The sequence below is a fragment of the Phocoena sinus genome, chromosome 11, assembly GCF_008692025.1.
Source record: "Phocoena sinus isolate mPhoSin1 chromosome 11, mPhoSin1.pri, whole genome shotgun sequence".
Taxonomy (NCBI): Eukaryota; Metazoa; Chordata; class Mammalia; order Artiodactyla; family Phocoenidae; genus Phocoena; species Phocoena sinus.
The window spans coordinates 94473849-94483861 of NC_045773.1; positions in this window are offsets into that span (position 1 = coordinate 94473849).

A 10013-nucleotide genomic window follows, 5' to 3' on the forward strand; every position below is an offset into this window, starting at 1 on the left:
TCTCTCATTGCCTCTGGACTTTTGCCTACATAAAACCCACCATAGTATCAGATTTAGATACCAGTTAGTACAACATTAATGGTACAACACTGAGTTCATGAAATATATAAGCCACGGCAAAGTCTCACCAATTTGTATAGAACAGGAAGGAAAAGCTCTAAATTACTACATAAATAGTATAGATTTACCATATATAATACATATATTGGCTGTACATGCTATTTACTGATATAAAGCAGGCTTGGGACAGCTTTTTCATGGTTATATCCCAAGTGCTATATATTTCCATAGACAAAAAAGTATGTGTAAGGGGTAAAAATAAAGAATAGCCGGTAACTTGTGAAGCTATTATTTTCCTTAGCTTTCCCTTGTTTCTTGCCACATCTTATTGAGTCACTCTTGTAAAGGTGTTTGCAGTTAATAAAGTTCTTGCAGATATGTTTTTATTATTTCATGGGAAATTGTTTGCTTCCTGTCTAACACCACAGGTTTTAGAATAAGCCCAGCCTCAAAAGGTGGCTGTGAGGCTGATTTGTTATGTGACCTTGAATTTGTTACGTGACCTTGGAGAATTATTTAAATTCTCTAACTCTTGGTTTCCTCCATTGTAAAACTGGCATAACAATGTCTACATCTTAACACGGAGGAAAAGAATGGACTACATAAAGTCACTGCATAAAAGGACACATATCAAGCACTTAGCACAGTACCTGGTTGAAACACTCAATGAATGTTAGATATTTTGATAGCTAGACTTTCATCTCAAAACTTAGCCACATACTTAAGAGGTCTATAGGGACTGTATTGTCTTTGTTATTATTGCCATGTTGACAGATAAGAAATTAAGGTGTCAGGTGCGATTATCCAATCCTCTGGGCAGTTATATGTTTATCTGTAAAGTAACAAGTTGGTTTTATGATTTATATATAACTACTTCAGCTTTCTCAGAGTACGAAGAGCATGCGTTGGTCTCCTGGAATCTGATGGGCACTGGGACCCTGACCAGAGAGAATTTCTAAGTCTGAAACGATGAGTGACAGGCGGATTGTTGGGTAATTTATCAATATTACTGTCACCTTCTAAGGTCCCTTTAGAAGCCCCTCCCAGTATTTTCCCAAACTCACTGTGTGCTTTCCATGCCAGCTTCTATAACCTCCGTTATTTTAACTCTCATCTTGCAGGGTAATTTTATATCTGCTTCTCCACTCTACTGTAAATGTATTGAGAATAGGCTATATCTTTTCATCTTTGCCTCCCAAATGCCTAGAACAGTAACCGGCATGGAAGAATTCAATACCTGTCTGTTGAATGATTGAAAGGACCTGACCAAGATTACAGTGAATAAATGGTGAATTCAGGACCTAAACCTGGATCTTATAAATACAAATCCCTTATTTTGTTTCCACAGACTTTAGCTAAAGAAGGGTGATTGAATCTCACCTTAAGAGTAGGAAAATTATACCTAGTCCTGATAGGCATTAATCCTGGTAGAGGACTGAGAGATATAGCATAAAGCTTCAGTGATATAAAAACCCCAAACCCCAAACTCATCTTGTTAGGTGATTCAGCTTGATTATTTTATCCCCCGTTGAGTACTATCCCTGCCTAGGAGAATGCCGATTGGTAAGAACGTGCATGCCTGTAACTATATTAATCTGGCTCTAAGTGCTTTATGTGTAATTTACAGATCTTTTTCTTATGATGACATTTGACCTGATTTTTATCTAAGCAATAAATTCCCATCTAACTGTGGCCGATAAGCAGGAAATAGCTGATAGGAAAAAGAAATACAAATATCCTATAAATAAAATCAGCATTTGGTCCACCTCAAACACAGAGCTACTTATTGAGAACAGGAGATTGTTTTCAGGTTCTGTGTTTCAGAATCATACTTTTCTCAGCTGGCTGCTTGGTCTGTTTGAAACACAATATTCCCCCAAACAGACTAACCCCCAGTTTCAACAGAGAACGAAAACGACTGAGGCCTCAATTTTCATAGACTGAGAAGAACTCTGAGCTTTCATTACTCTCCCAGGGCCCTATTCTGTGGTCCCGCTGCTCAGGACAGCACGTTCTCTCTGGTCGTTAGTTAAGATGAGAATGCTCAGGCCCTTCTGGCTTATTTCTCATGTAAACACAGCATTCTGTTGAGAGCTTGTCCAATGGTGTGTCACTGCCCTTTCCTGGATGCTTCTATCAACTGGTTGAGGCAAACAGCCAAAGCCGGTGGCAAATGGGGTCGTTACAATAAAAATCCAGCAGGAAGTGGGATTCTTCGTAATCACAGGCAGGTCTCATATATTTGGCTAATCATAAAGGAAGACTGGCATTTGGTTGTGCAGTTATTTTTTTTAGATAATTCAAGAAAGAGTGAACTTTTGGAATTAAACGTAAGTAGATGGTGACTTAATGAGTTGAAAAGACTCAACAATTATACTCCCCTGGGGACCCAAGAAGATCGGGCAGTAGATGAACTCAGATTAGCTTTTCCACTGATACCTTCACATAAAACCTTCATCATTAAGAATATATATTATCTTTAGCACACTTTTAATCCAGTTTAGCAGCTTTTGATTGTGACTATTAATTTCAAGGTTTACTATGTGCTGGGCAGTAAGGCTCTGGAATTAAGAGAAATCGGGAATTCGCTATAAGCCACTCTGCCAGGAAGTAGCCAAAGTGATAAATTTATAACCTGTATTTCCATTCTCATGTCACCATTGTTCTCATGTCCCTTTCAGATTCTGAGCCAAATTTTTAAAAATTAGGTATTCAGGAAGCCCTTGGACAGAAGCCATCCATCACCCAGTGACATTTCCATAGGTACACAAAGCAGCATTCTATCAAGATTTGATAGAAACAAGGAAAATGAAAACAAGGTACAAATATCCTTTGAGACAAACAGGTCAACCCCAAACACATCCTATTAGCCTGACCTACTACCCTACATCTGAGGAAATGAAATAAAAAAAGAAACATACACATTTCCATGACAAAACTTTAAGTAGATTTTGGAGGACCCTTGCAGTTGGCCACTCTTTGGAGAAATGGGTTCTTCCGATATTTATGGTTCTATTTTAAATGAATTGATTACAGTAATATGTCGTTATTGTCCCCTCAAAACACTTTTATTATTTCAGACCAACAAAAAAGTTAACTTTCCTAAGACACTGAAGGTCTTCCATGGCCTGACTCTTAAGTTACTTTTTGGTTTTCACTATATCCTTATATACACCCAGTCCTATGGAGCTGTCAATACATCTAGTTCCATATACATGCCCCATATGCTTTTGTTCCTGGTATTGTCCTAGTCACGAATGTTCATGTCCCAAACATCTGTCCACTGACATCCTATTCATTCTGTAAAGTCCATTTAAATACATTCTCCTCCATGAAGCCTTCTTTGCGCCAAAGAGTTAGAATGAATTGTTCTTTCTCTTCACTCTCACAGCATGTTACTTGAATCTCTATCTAGCATTAAAAAAATCATCTTGACTGTAAAGCAATTATACTCCAATAAAGATGTTAAAATAAAAGATAAATTGTCATATAGTATAGCTCTGTTGTGGTTCTTATTCAATCAATAAAAGAGGTGCTAAACTTTGAAACATTAAAAAGAATTATCTTGAGTCATTACTGGTGATATGTGACAGTGGTTAACAGATAGATCTTACCTCTTATGGCAAATCTGATCAATGTCTTTTGCCTACCTAGGTGTTGTGTTGAGGATTCTGAAACTGTGTCCACCAGTGGGAAAAAACAAATATAGTGATCGATTAATAACGTATGCAAGGGACACAGGGCAGTGGTGGCACACTTGCCATAGGTTTGCCATTTCTGGGACTATTTCTTATTTGATTTTATATATTCTACAATGTCTTGTTTCTTTACATTTAAGCAGGTGCTTAATATACGTTCTCTGAATAAATTGCATTGTAAGGGGCAATGCTGGAGACTTAGGTTAGAACTAAGGATGGATTATTGATTATTCAGGTTGTGATATGATAGAAGGGTTTCTGACAGAGGCCAGGGATTTCCTGCCTAGAGATTTTAGGACACAGGTTACAGCACTTGTGTGCGGGATGCTTTATGTCCAGTTCTGTTGAAGCAAGGTGATATATTTAGTCATCTCTTGGGTACTCTTCAGATCCAAGAGCCAATGATTCCTAGAGATTCTTGCTATCTTAGCATGGATGGATAAGGAGTTTGTATTTCAAAACAAGTTCTATAAGCTTTGCACATCATAGATATATTAAGTCAGACTCTTCTGATTGAGTTTATAGCTTTCCTTTGTAAGATTTTCAATGTTTTCTTTTGTTAGTTTTTGTGTGTGTGTGTGTGTATTTAATAGGTTAGGGTGGAAGGAAGGGAGAAAGACATGAGTCATCCCAGCTCTGGGCCATTGCTTGGCCATAGTTGGGTCATTGACACTTTAAACTGGCTTTTCAGGAATTTCTCTTTAGGAACTCAATACTCCTTACCACATATTAGAACATATTAAAAAATGCTGTTCTCAAGCAGTAGTACCAAAGCTCATGATATACATGGCAAGAGAGAAAAACATTCAGGACAGCAGTGCATAACTGTTTAAAATTTTCCTTTTTAAGAAAAGAAAATTCAGGGCTTCCCTGGTGGCGCAGTGCTTGGGAGTCTGCCTGCCGATGCAGGGGACACGGGCTCGTGCCCCGGTCCGGGAAGATCCCACATGCCGCGGAGCGGCTGGGCCCATGAGCCATGGCCGCTGAGCCTGTGCATCCGGAGCCTGTGCTCCGCAACGGGAGAGGCCACAACAGTGAGAGGCCCGCATACCGCAAAAAAAAAAAAGAAAAGAAAATTCAGAGTTTAAAGTTAAAATGCTTTAGAATAAGTATGCGAAATCTTCAGATTATTAAAGTGATTTGAAAAATCAAAGTAGAGGAATGTGAAATATGTATTATTACTCAGAGGCTGGATTGTGTGTTCTAACTTAGGTTTACCATTGCTCTGCCTTCTGAGTTATTGGGTACTTGTGTAATTAATGATAAAAGGGTACTTTTTATTGCATTATACTACTATTACTTATATTCGTCTTCTTTAGGAAACTTATGGGGGGTTGATTAATTGAAAAGGAAAGATTTGAGTATCCTTGGATTCCCCTGCAATAATATTTTCTAACGCCATCACAACCCACCCCTATTCTCAACAGTACTGTATTACTTTATTCATGTCCTAGATTGTTATTTAAATCTTCGTCCATGTTTTGTCTCCTAAGCATCTCTGTAAGTAAGGATTTAAGGTCCAAAGCTCTGTCTTATGCTCTTTGCATCTCCTGCTCAGCACCCACTTCCCTGGTATGTGGTAAGTATTCTTGTTGATCAGTCCACACAGGGGCATGTTGAGTTTCCGTGAATCTGTTGTCTATGTCTGAGTGTAGAAAGATCATATCCAGTCTTTGGAATCTGGGTGAGGTAGAATTTTTTAAACTGTGTGAACACAAGAACTTTTATAAAATTGGGAACAATAATATATACCTTATGGATGTACTAAAACAGGGCACTGGAATACTGATATGGGTTTAATTATGCCCCCCCTCCAAATATACTGAAGTCCTAAATTCCAGTACCTCAGAATGTGATTTTATTTGGAAATAGAATCTTTGCAGATTCAAGAAATTTAAGTTGAGGTCATTAGGGTGGGCTCTAATCCAATGTGACTGGGATCCTTATAAGAAGGGGAGATTGGGACACAGACTAGCACAGAGGGAAGATGATGAGAAGACACACAGAGGAAAGACGACCATGTGACAGTAGTGATGTATCTATAAGCTACGGGACACCAAGGGCTGCTGGCATACACCAGAAGCTGAAAGAGGCAAGGAATGACCCTCCTCTAGAGCTGTCAGAGACAGTATGGCCCTGCTGACACCTTGATTTTGTACTTCTAGCCTCCAGAACTGTGAGACAATAAGTTTCTATTGTTTCAAGCCACTCGGTTTTTGGTGCTTTGTTATAGCAGCTCATGGAAACTAATACAAATACTGAGTGAGGTCCAAGCACCCTGGGAGACCCAATTGGGTTAAAAAGTGATGTTCTGCTAATGTGAAGACAAATGATGAAGTAAAGTTTCCTTCCCCAGGTAATGTCTTACAGGAGGAATGGCAAATCAATTCCGTCTTGTCTGCAAAGTTGATTTACTAGTAGTGGCTGCTGGGAGCACACGTTGAGAGGGATTTTGCATCTGTATCCAGGCTTGGTGGGAAACTTTGCAGACATCCCTTAGGAGAACCTGCAGTGAAGGGAAGGCAGAGGACGGAGGGGTAGGTATCAGGCTAAGGCAGCAGCAACTGTTGTTACTCTAGTTCTTTCCCGGCAGTTGTAAAGGGGCAAGGAGATCCCATACGGGGTAGGCTTGGGGGTAAGAGTGCGGAGTAGCGATGAAGAGGTAAAATTGAACTGAGGCAAAAGGAAAAGGGACCCTTGATTGTTCCAAATCTCAGCCCAGGCAGTCAAATCCCGTGACCTGCTGGGAGAAGGGCCATAGAAGACAAGAAACCCCCTGGATCTCAAAGCCAGTCCAGGAAAGAGAAGCAGACACTGATGTTTATAGAATGAAGTTGCCCAGGAAACTTCAGTGACCCTAAGCAATCTGTTCACTTCATTTTGAATAAACTTGTGTCTTTATTTCCTGGAAATTTAAACCTCGTAACATAACTCTGTGGCCAGGAAGTGTGTAAGTATGTTTTGTATTTTAATTATTCCTAGGAGTCCTGGGGACAGAGGAAGGGAGACTTTTTCACCACGATTTTCTGATTATTTGGAGTTTGGGGAAATCATTAAGTATTGCACAGAATATAATAGTTACGAACATAATGTTGGTGTCAGAGATGGTGAAATCCGACCTATCCCAGGCCTCACCGGCACCAGTATAGCAATGGAATCATAGTAACAGCAACATCTCAAAACTCCCCGGCTTTTGCCCGTCCTCCTCATATGGAGTCTTTGGCCGCTTCCTAAGGTCCACGCGGTATTTCTAGGAGTCCACAGACTACCTCTCCTGTATTCTTTCTCTGCAGAGCCGACCAATAATCCATGTGCCCACTGGGTTTTGCCTGCAGCCCTTCTCCACAGGGGTCACAGACCATCTGTCACTGTCTTTGGGGGCTTTGCTATTAAGTCTCCCAGAACCACCAACAATGGGGCAGGGCTTTCCTAACTGGTTCGTTCTCTCATACGCTCCCAGGGAGCTTCTCTTATTGCCCACAAGCTGGAGGAACTGTAGCATCTAACTCAGCGGTCTCCTCAATACCACCGCTGGGACTTCCTGCTGGGGAGAAGTGGCATCCAGCTCACCTTTACAGGGAGCTGCACTGTGGACAGTGAACTAGGCACCGTCTGCAAAGTGATTTGAGTTGTAGCAAAGGAGAATATTCCCTGTCTTAGAAATCCTAGCTAGAACAGACATTGATAATTAGAGGCAGTCAGATTAAATATGCTTTGAGACATACGTTTAGTGGCATTTTAGTGGTTTTAATGAATGTCTTTTGATTCTTTTTTTTCAGCTATTAATCCAGAATCTCACTGCACTTTCTTTAAAGAAATTTTTTTTTGCTTCCTTTAAGTTGAGGTGGATTTCTTTCTCAGGGGAGTTCATGTAAGTGTTCTCTGATAGCAGAAAGCCATTTGAAAACAAGTTCAGAAGCAGAAATGGAGCCTGTGCTCCGCTACGGCAGAGGCCACAGCAGTGAGAGGCCCGCGTACCACAAAAAAAAAAAAAAAAAAAAAGGTAATGTATAGGAAATAGCGAACACTATTTTTAAAACCTCAGCTAAATGGTATCATTGAGGAATACATTGTTTTAAAGAAGTAAATTTTGAGGAATGTTGCTTTGTTCCTTTAAAATCTCACTTTAATTATTTAAAATCAATTCTAGATGAAAATATATCCGCTATTTCCTTGCCTTTGGAAACAGAATACACATCCTGAATATAAAGTAGCATTTTTAATATTTTAAAATTAAAAATTATGTTTCTTGCCTTGATATTCTGCCACTGAAACATCCTGGGACGTGCTTTGTAATCTTTTCTCTCATGTTACCTGCTCTCGGATTGCAGTTCTCATTGAGGTTTCATGCTTATTTTCATAGTTTTACTGTTTCTTTCTCTCTAGGCTGATAAATCCTGGCCATTATCAATATCAATGTTAATATTAACGTGAATACAAATAACTAAGTGTGTTAGAATTGCACGTAAGAGTAATAGATTATGATTGAGTACAGAAAAGTACTTAACACGATTAAGATTCATAAGCTTTGTGTCGTCTAGTTGGGCTATTGAAAGCTCTTTTTAATTTGTTCTCTTCTTGTCTTTTGACTCATCAATTTGCCATATATGAGGTTGCTGAATATTTGATTTCCAAACAGTTGAGGGGAGATTATTTTTTCATCTCTATTTATATCTGTTAATATATACAGACACACATATATATAGATGTATATAGCTGATGTTAAAAATGGCATCACCAAATGTGATTATACCACAGCTGTTGTAGAATTACCTACATAAAAGGCTTATGATGGAACATTATCTAAAAAAAAAAAGAGCAAGATGCTGAGTGGTATATAAACTATAATCAGAATTATCCCAAATTCTCTAAAGTTGTGGAAAAAGGCCAACGAGAAATAAGTGAAAAGAAGCATTCATTATTGGGTTAAGATGATGGCATTATACATTTCTATATGTTCAAATTTTCCACAGGGTTAATAATGTTAAATTAATTAAAGAAGGAGGCCATCAGCCTGAGGTGGTTCTAATACCGTAGCAGCCTACCTAAGCAAACCAAAACCTAAGCCCAAAATGCATCGAGGTCAAGAAATCAAAACCCAAGAACGACCAGTCACAAGCAGCCAGCGGGGCTCTCTCAAATAACGCTACTGCGAAACCTGTAGCCGATCAAATAATTTCCTTGCTTGGCTTGCACGTATTCTCTGTAAACGTCTCGCCCCTACCTCCTGTCTGCGGACTGTTCCTAACCGCTTCCAGCTTGGGTTGCCCAATTTGAATCAAGCTTTGCTCAAAAGAAACACTTAAAATTTTTCATAGGCCTCAGTTTATCGTTCAAGAATATCCTTTCAAAAGTTAACAAGCAAGGAGATACGGGGATATACGTATATGTATAGGTGATTCACTTTGTTATAAAGCAGAAAGTAACACACCACTGTAAAGCAATTATACTCCAATAAAGATGTCAAAAAAAAAAAAAAGTTAACAAGCAAATGTATAACCAAAAAGCCCAGTAAAGAGCCCGAAGTTCCCGCCACACTCTACTTAGAAATCTGATTTTGATTAGTAAGCAACATCATGTCTGCCATGCAGCTCTGAACCTTGGACTCAAGGCTTTGTTAGAAAAAGAGCACCCTCCCATAAGGTTCACTAATCTAGCAGCGGGGATCCTTAAAACGTGAAAGGAAACTGGACTTATTAGAGTACAGGGTCCTTAGAACTGTCACTGTTTTTGAAGAAAATGTGCGATATAATCTCAAGAGGAGTATTTGATATATGGCACCGAATTTAAATTTTCGACATTTAAGATTCCATTTAAGATCTTAATATTTAAGATCTCCAACTCAGTCGTGAACATTTATCCATCAATCCAATCCCTCAGGAGATATTTATTAAACTCTTAACTGTCTGCCAGGCAGTACAGCACACACACTGAACAACAGTTAAGTGTCAACATGGGGCTAAAATCATCCTTCTGAATAGAAGCCTGCATTCCACAGCGTTTAGGCTTCGGTGTCGTTTTGTTTTGTAAAAAAAAAATAACCTCAGAATGGGCACAAGTCCTCACCTTTCCACAGTCCTCACTTTTGCTATCTGCAGACAAATTACATTTAAACTATTCACCTCGTTGGCTTGATTTAGGAATATGGTAAGGAAGAGAGACACATTCCACCGACACATGAGGTCTGCTCACAATTAATTGCTTACTTTGTTAGAAGAAATTTTAAGCTCAATACAAGAGCTCTTTTATTTATTT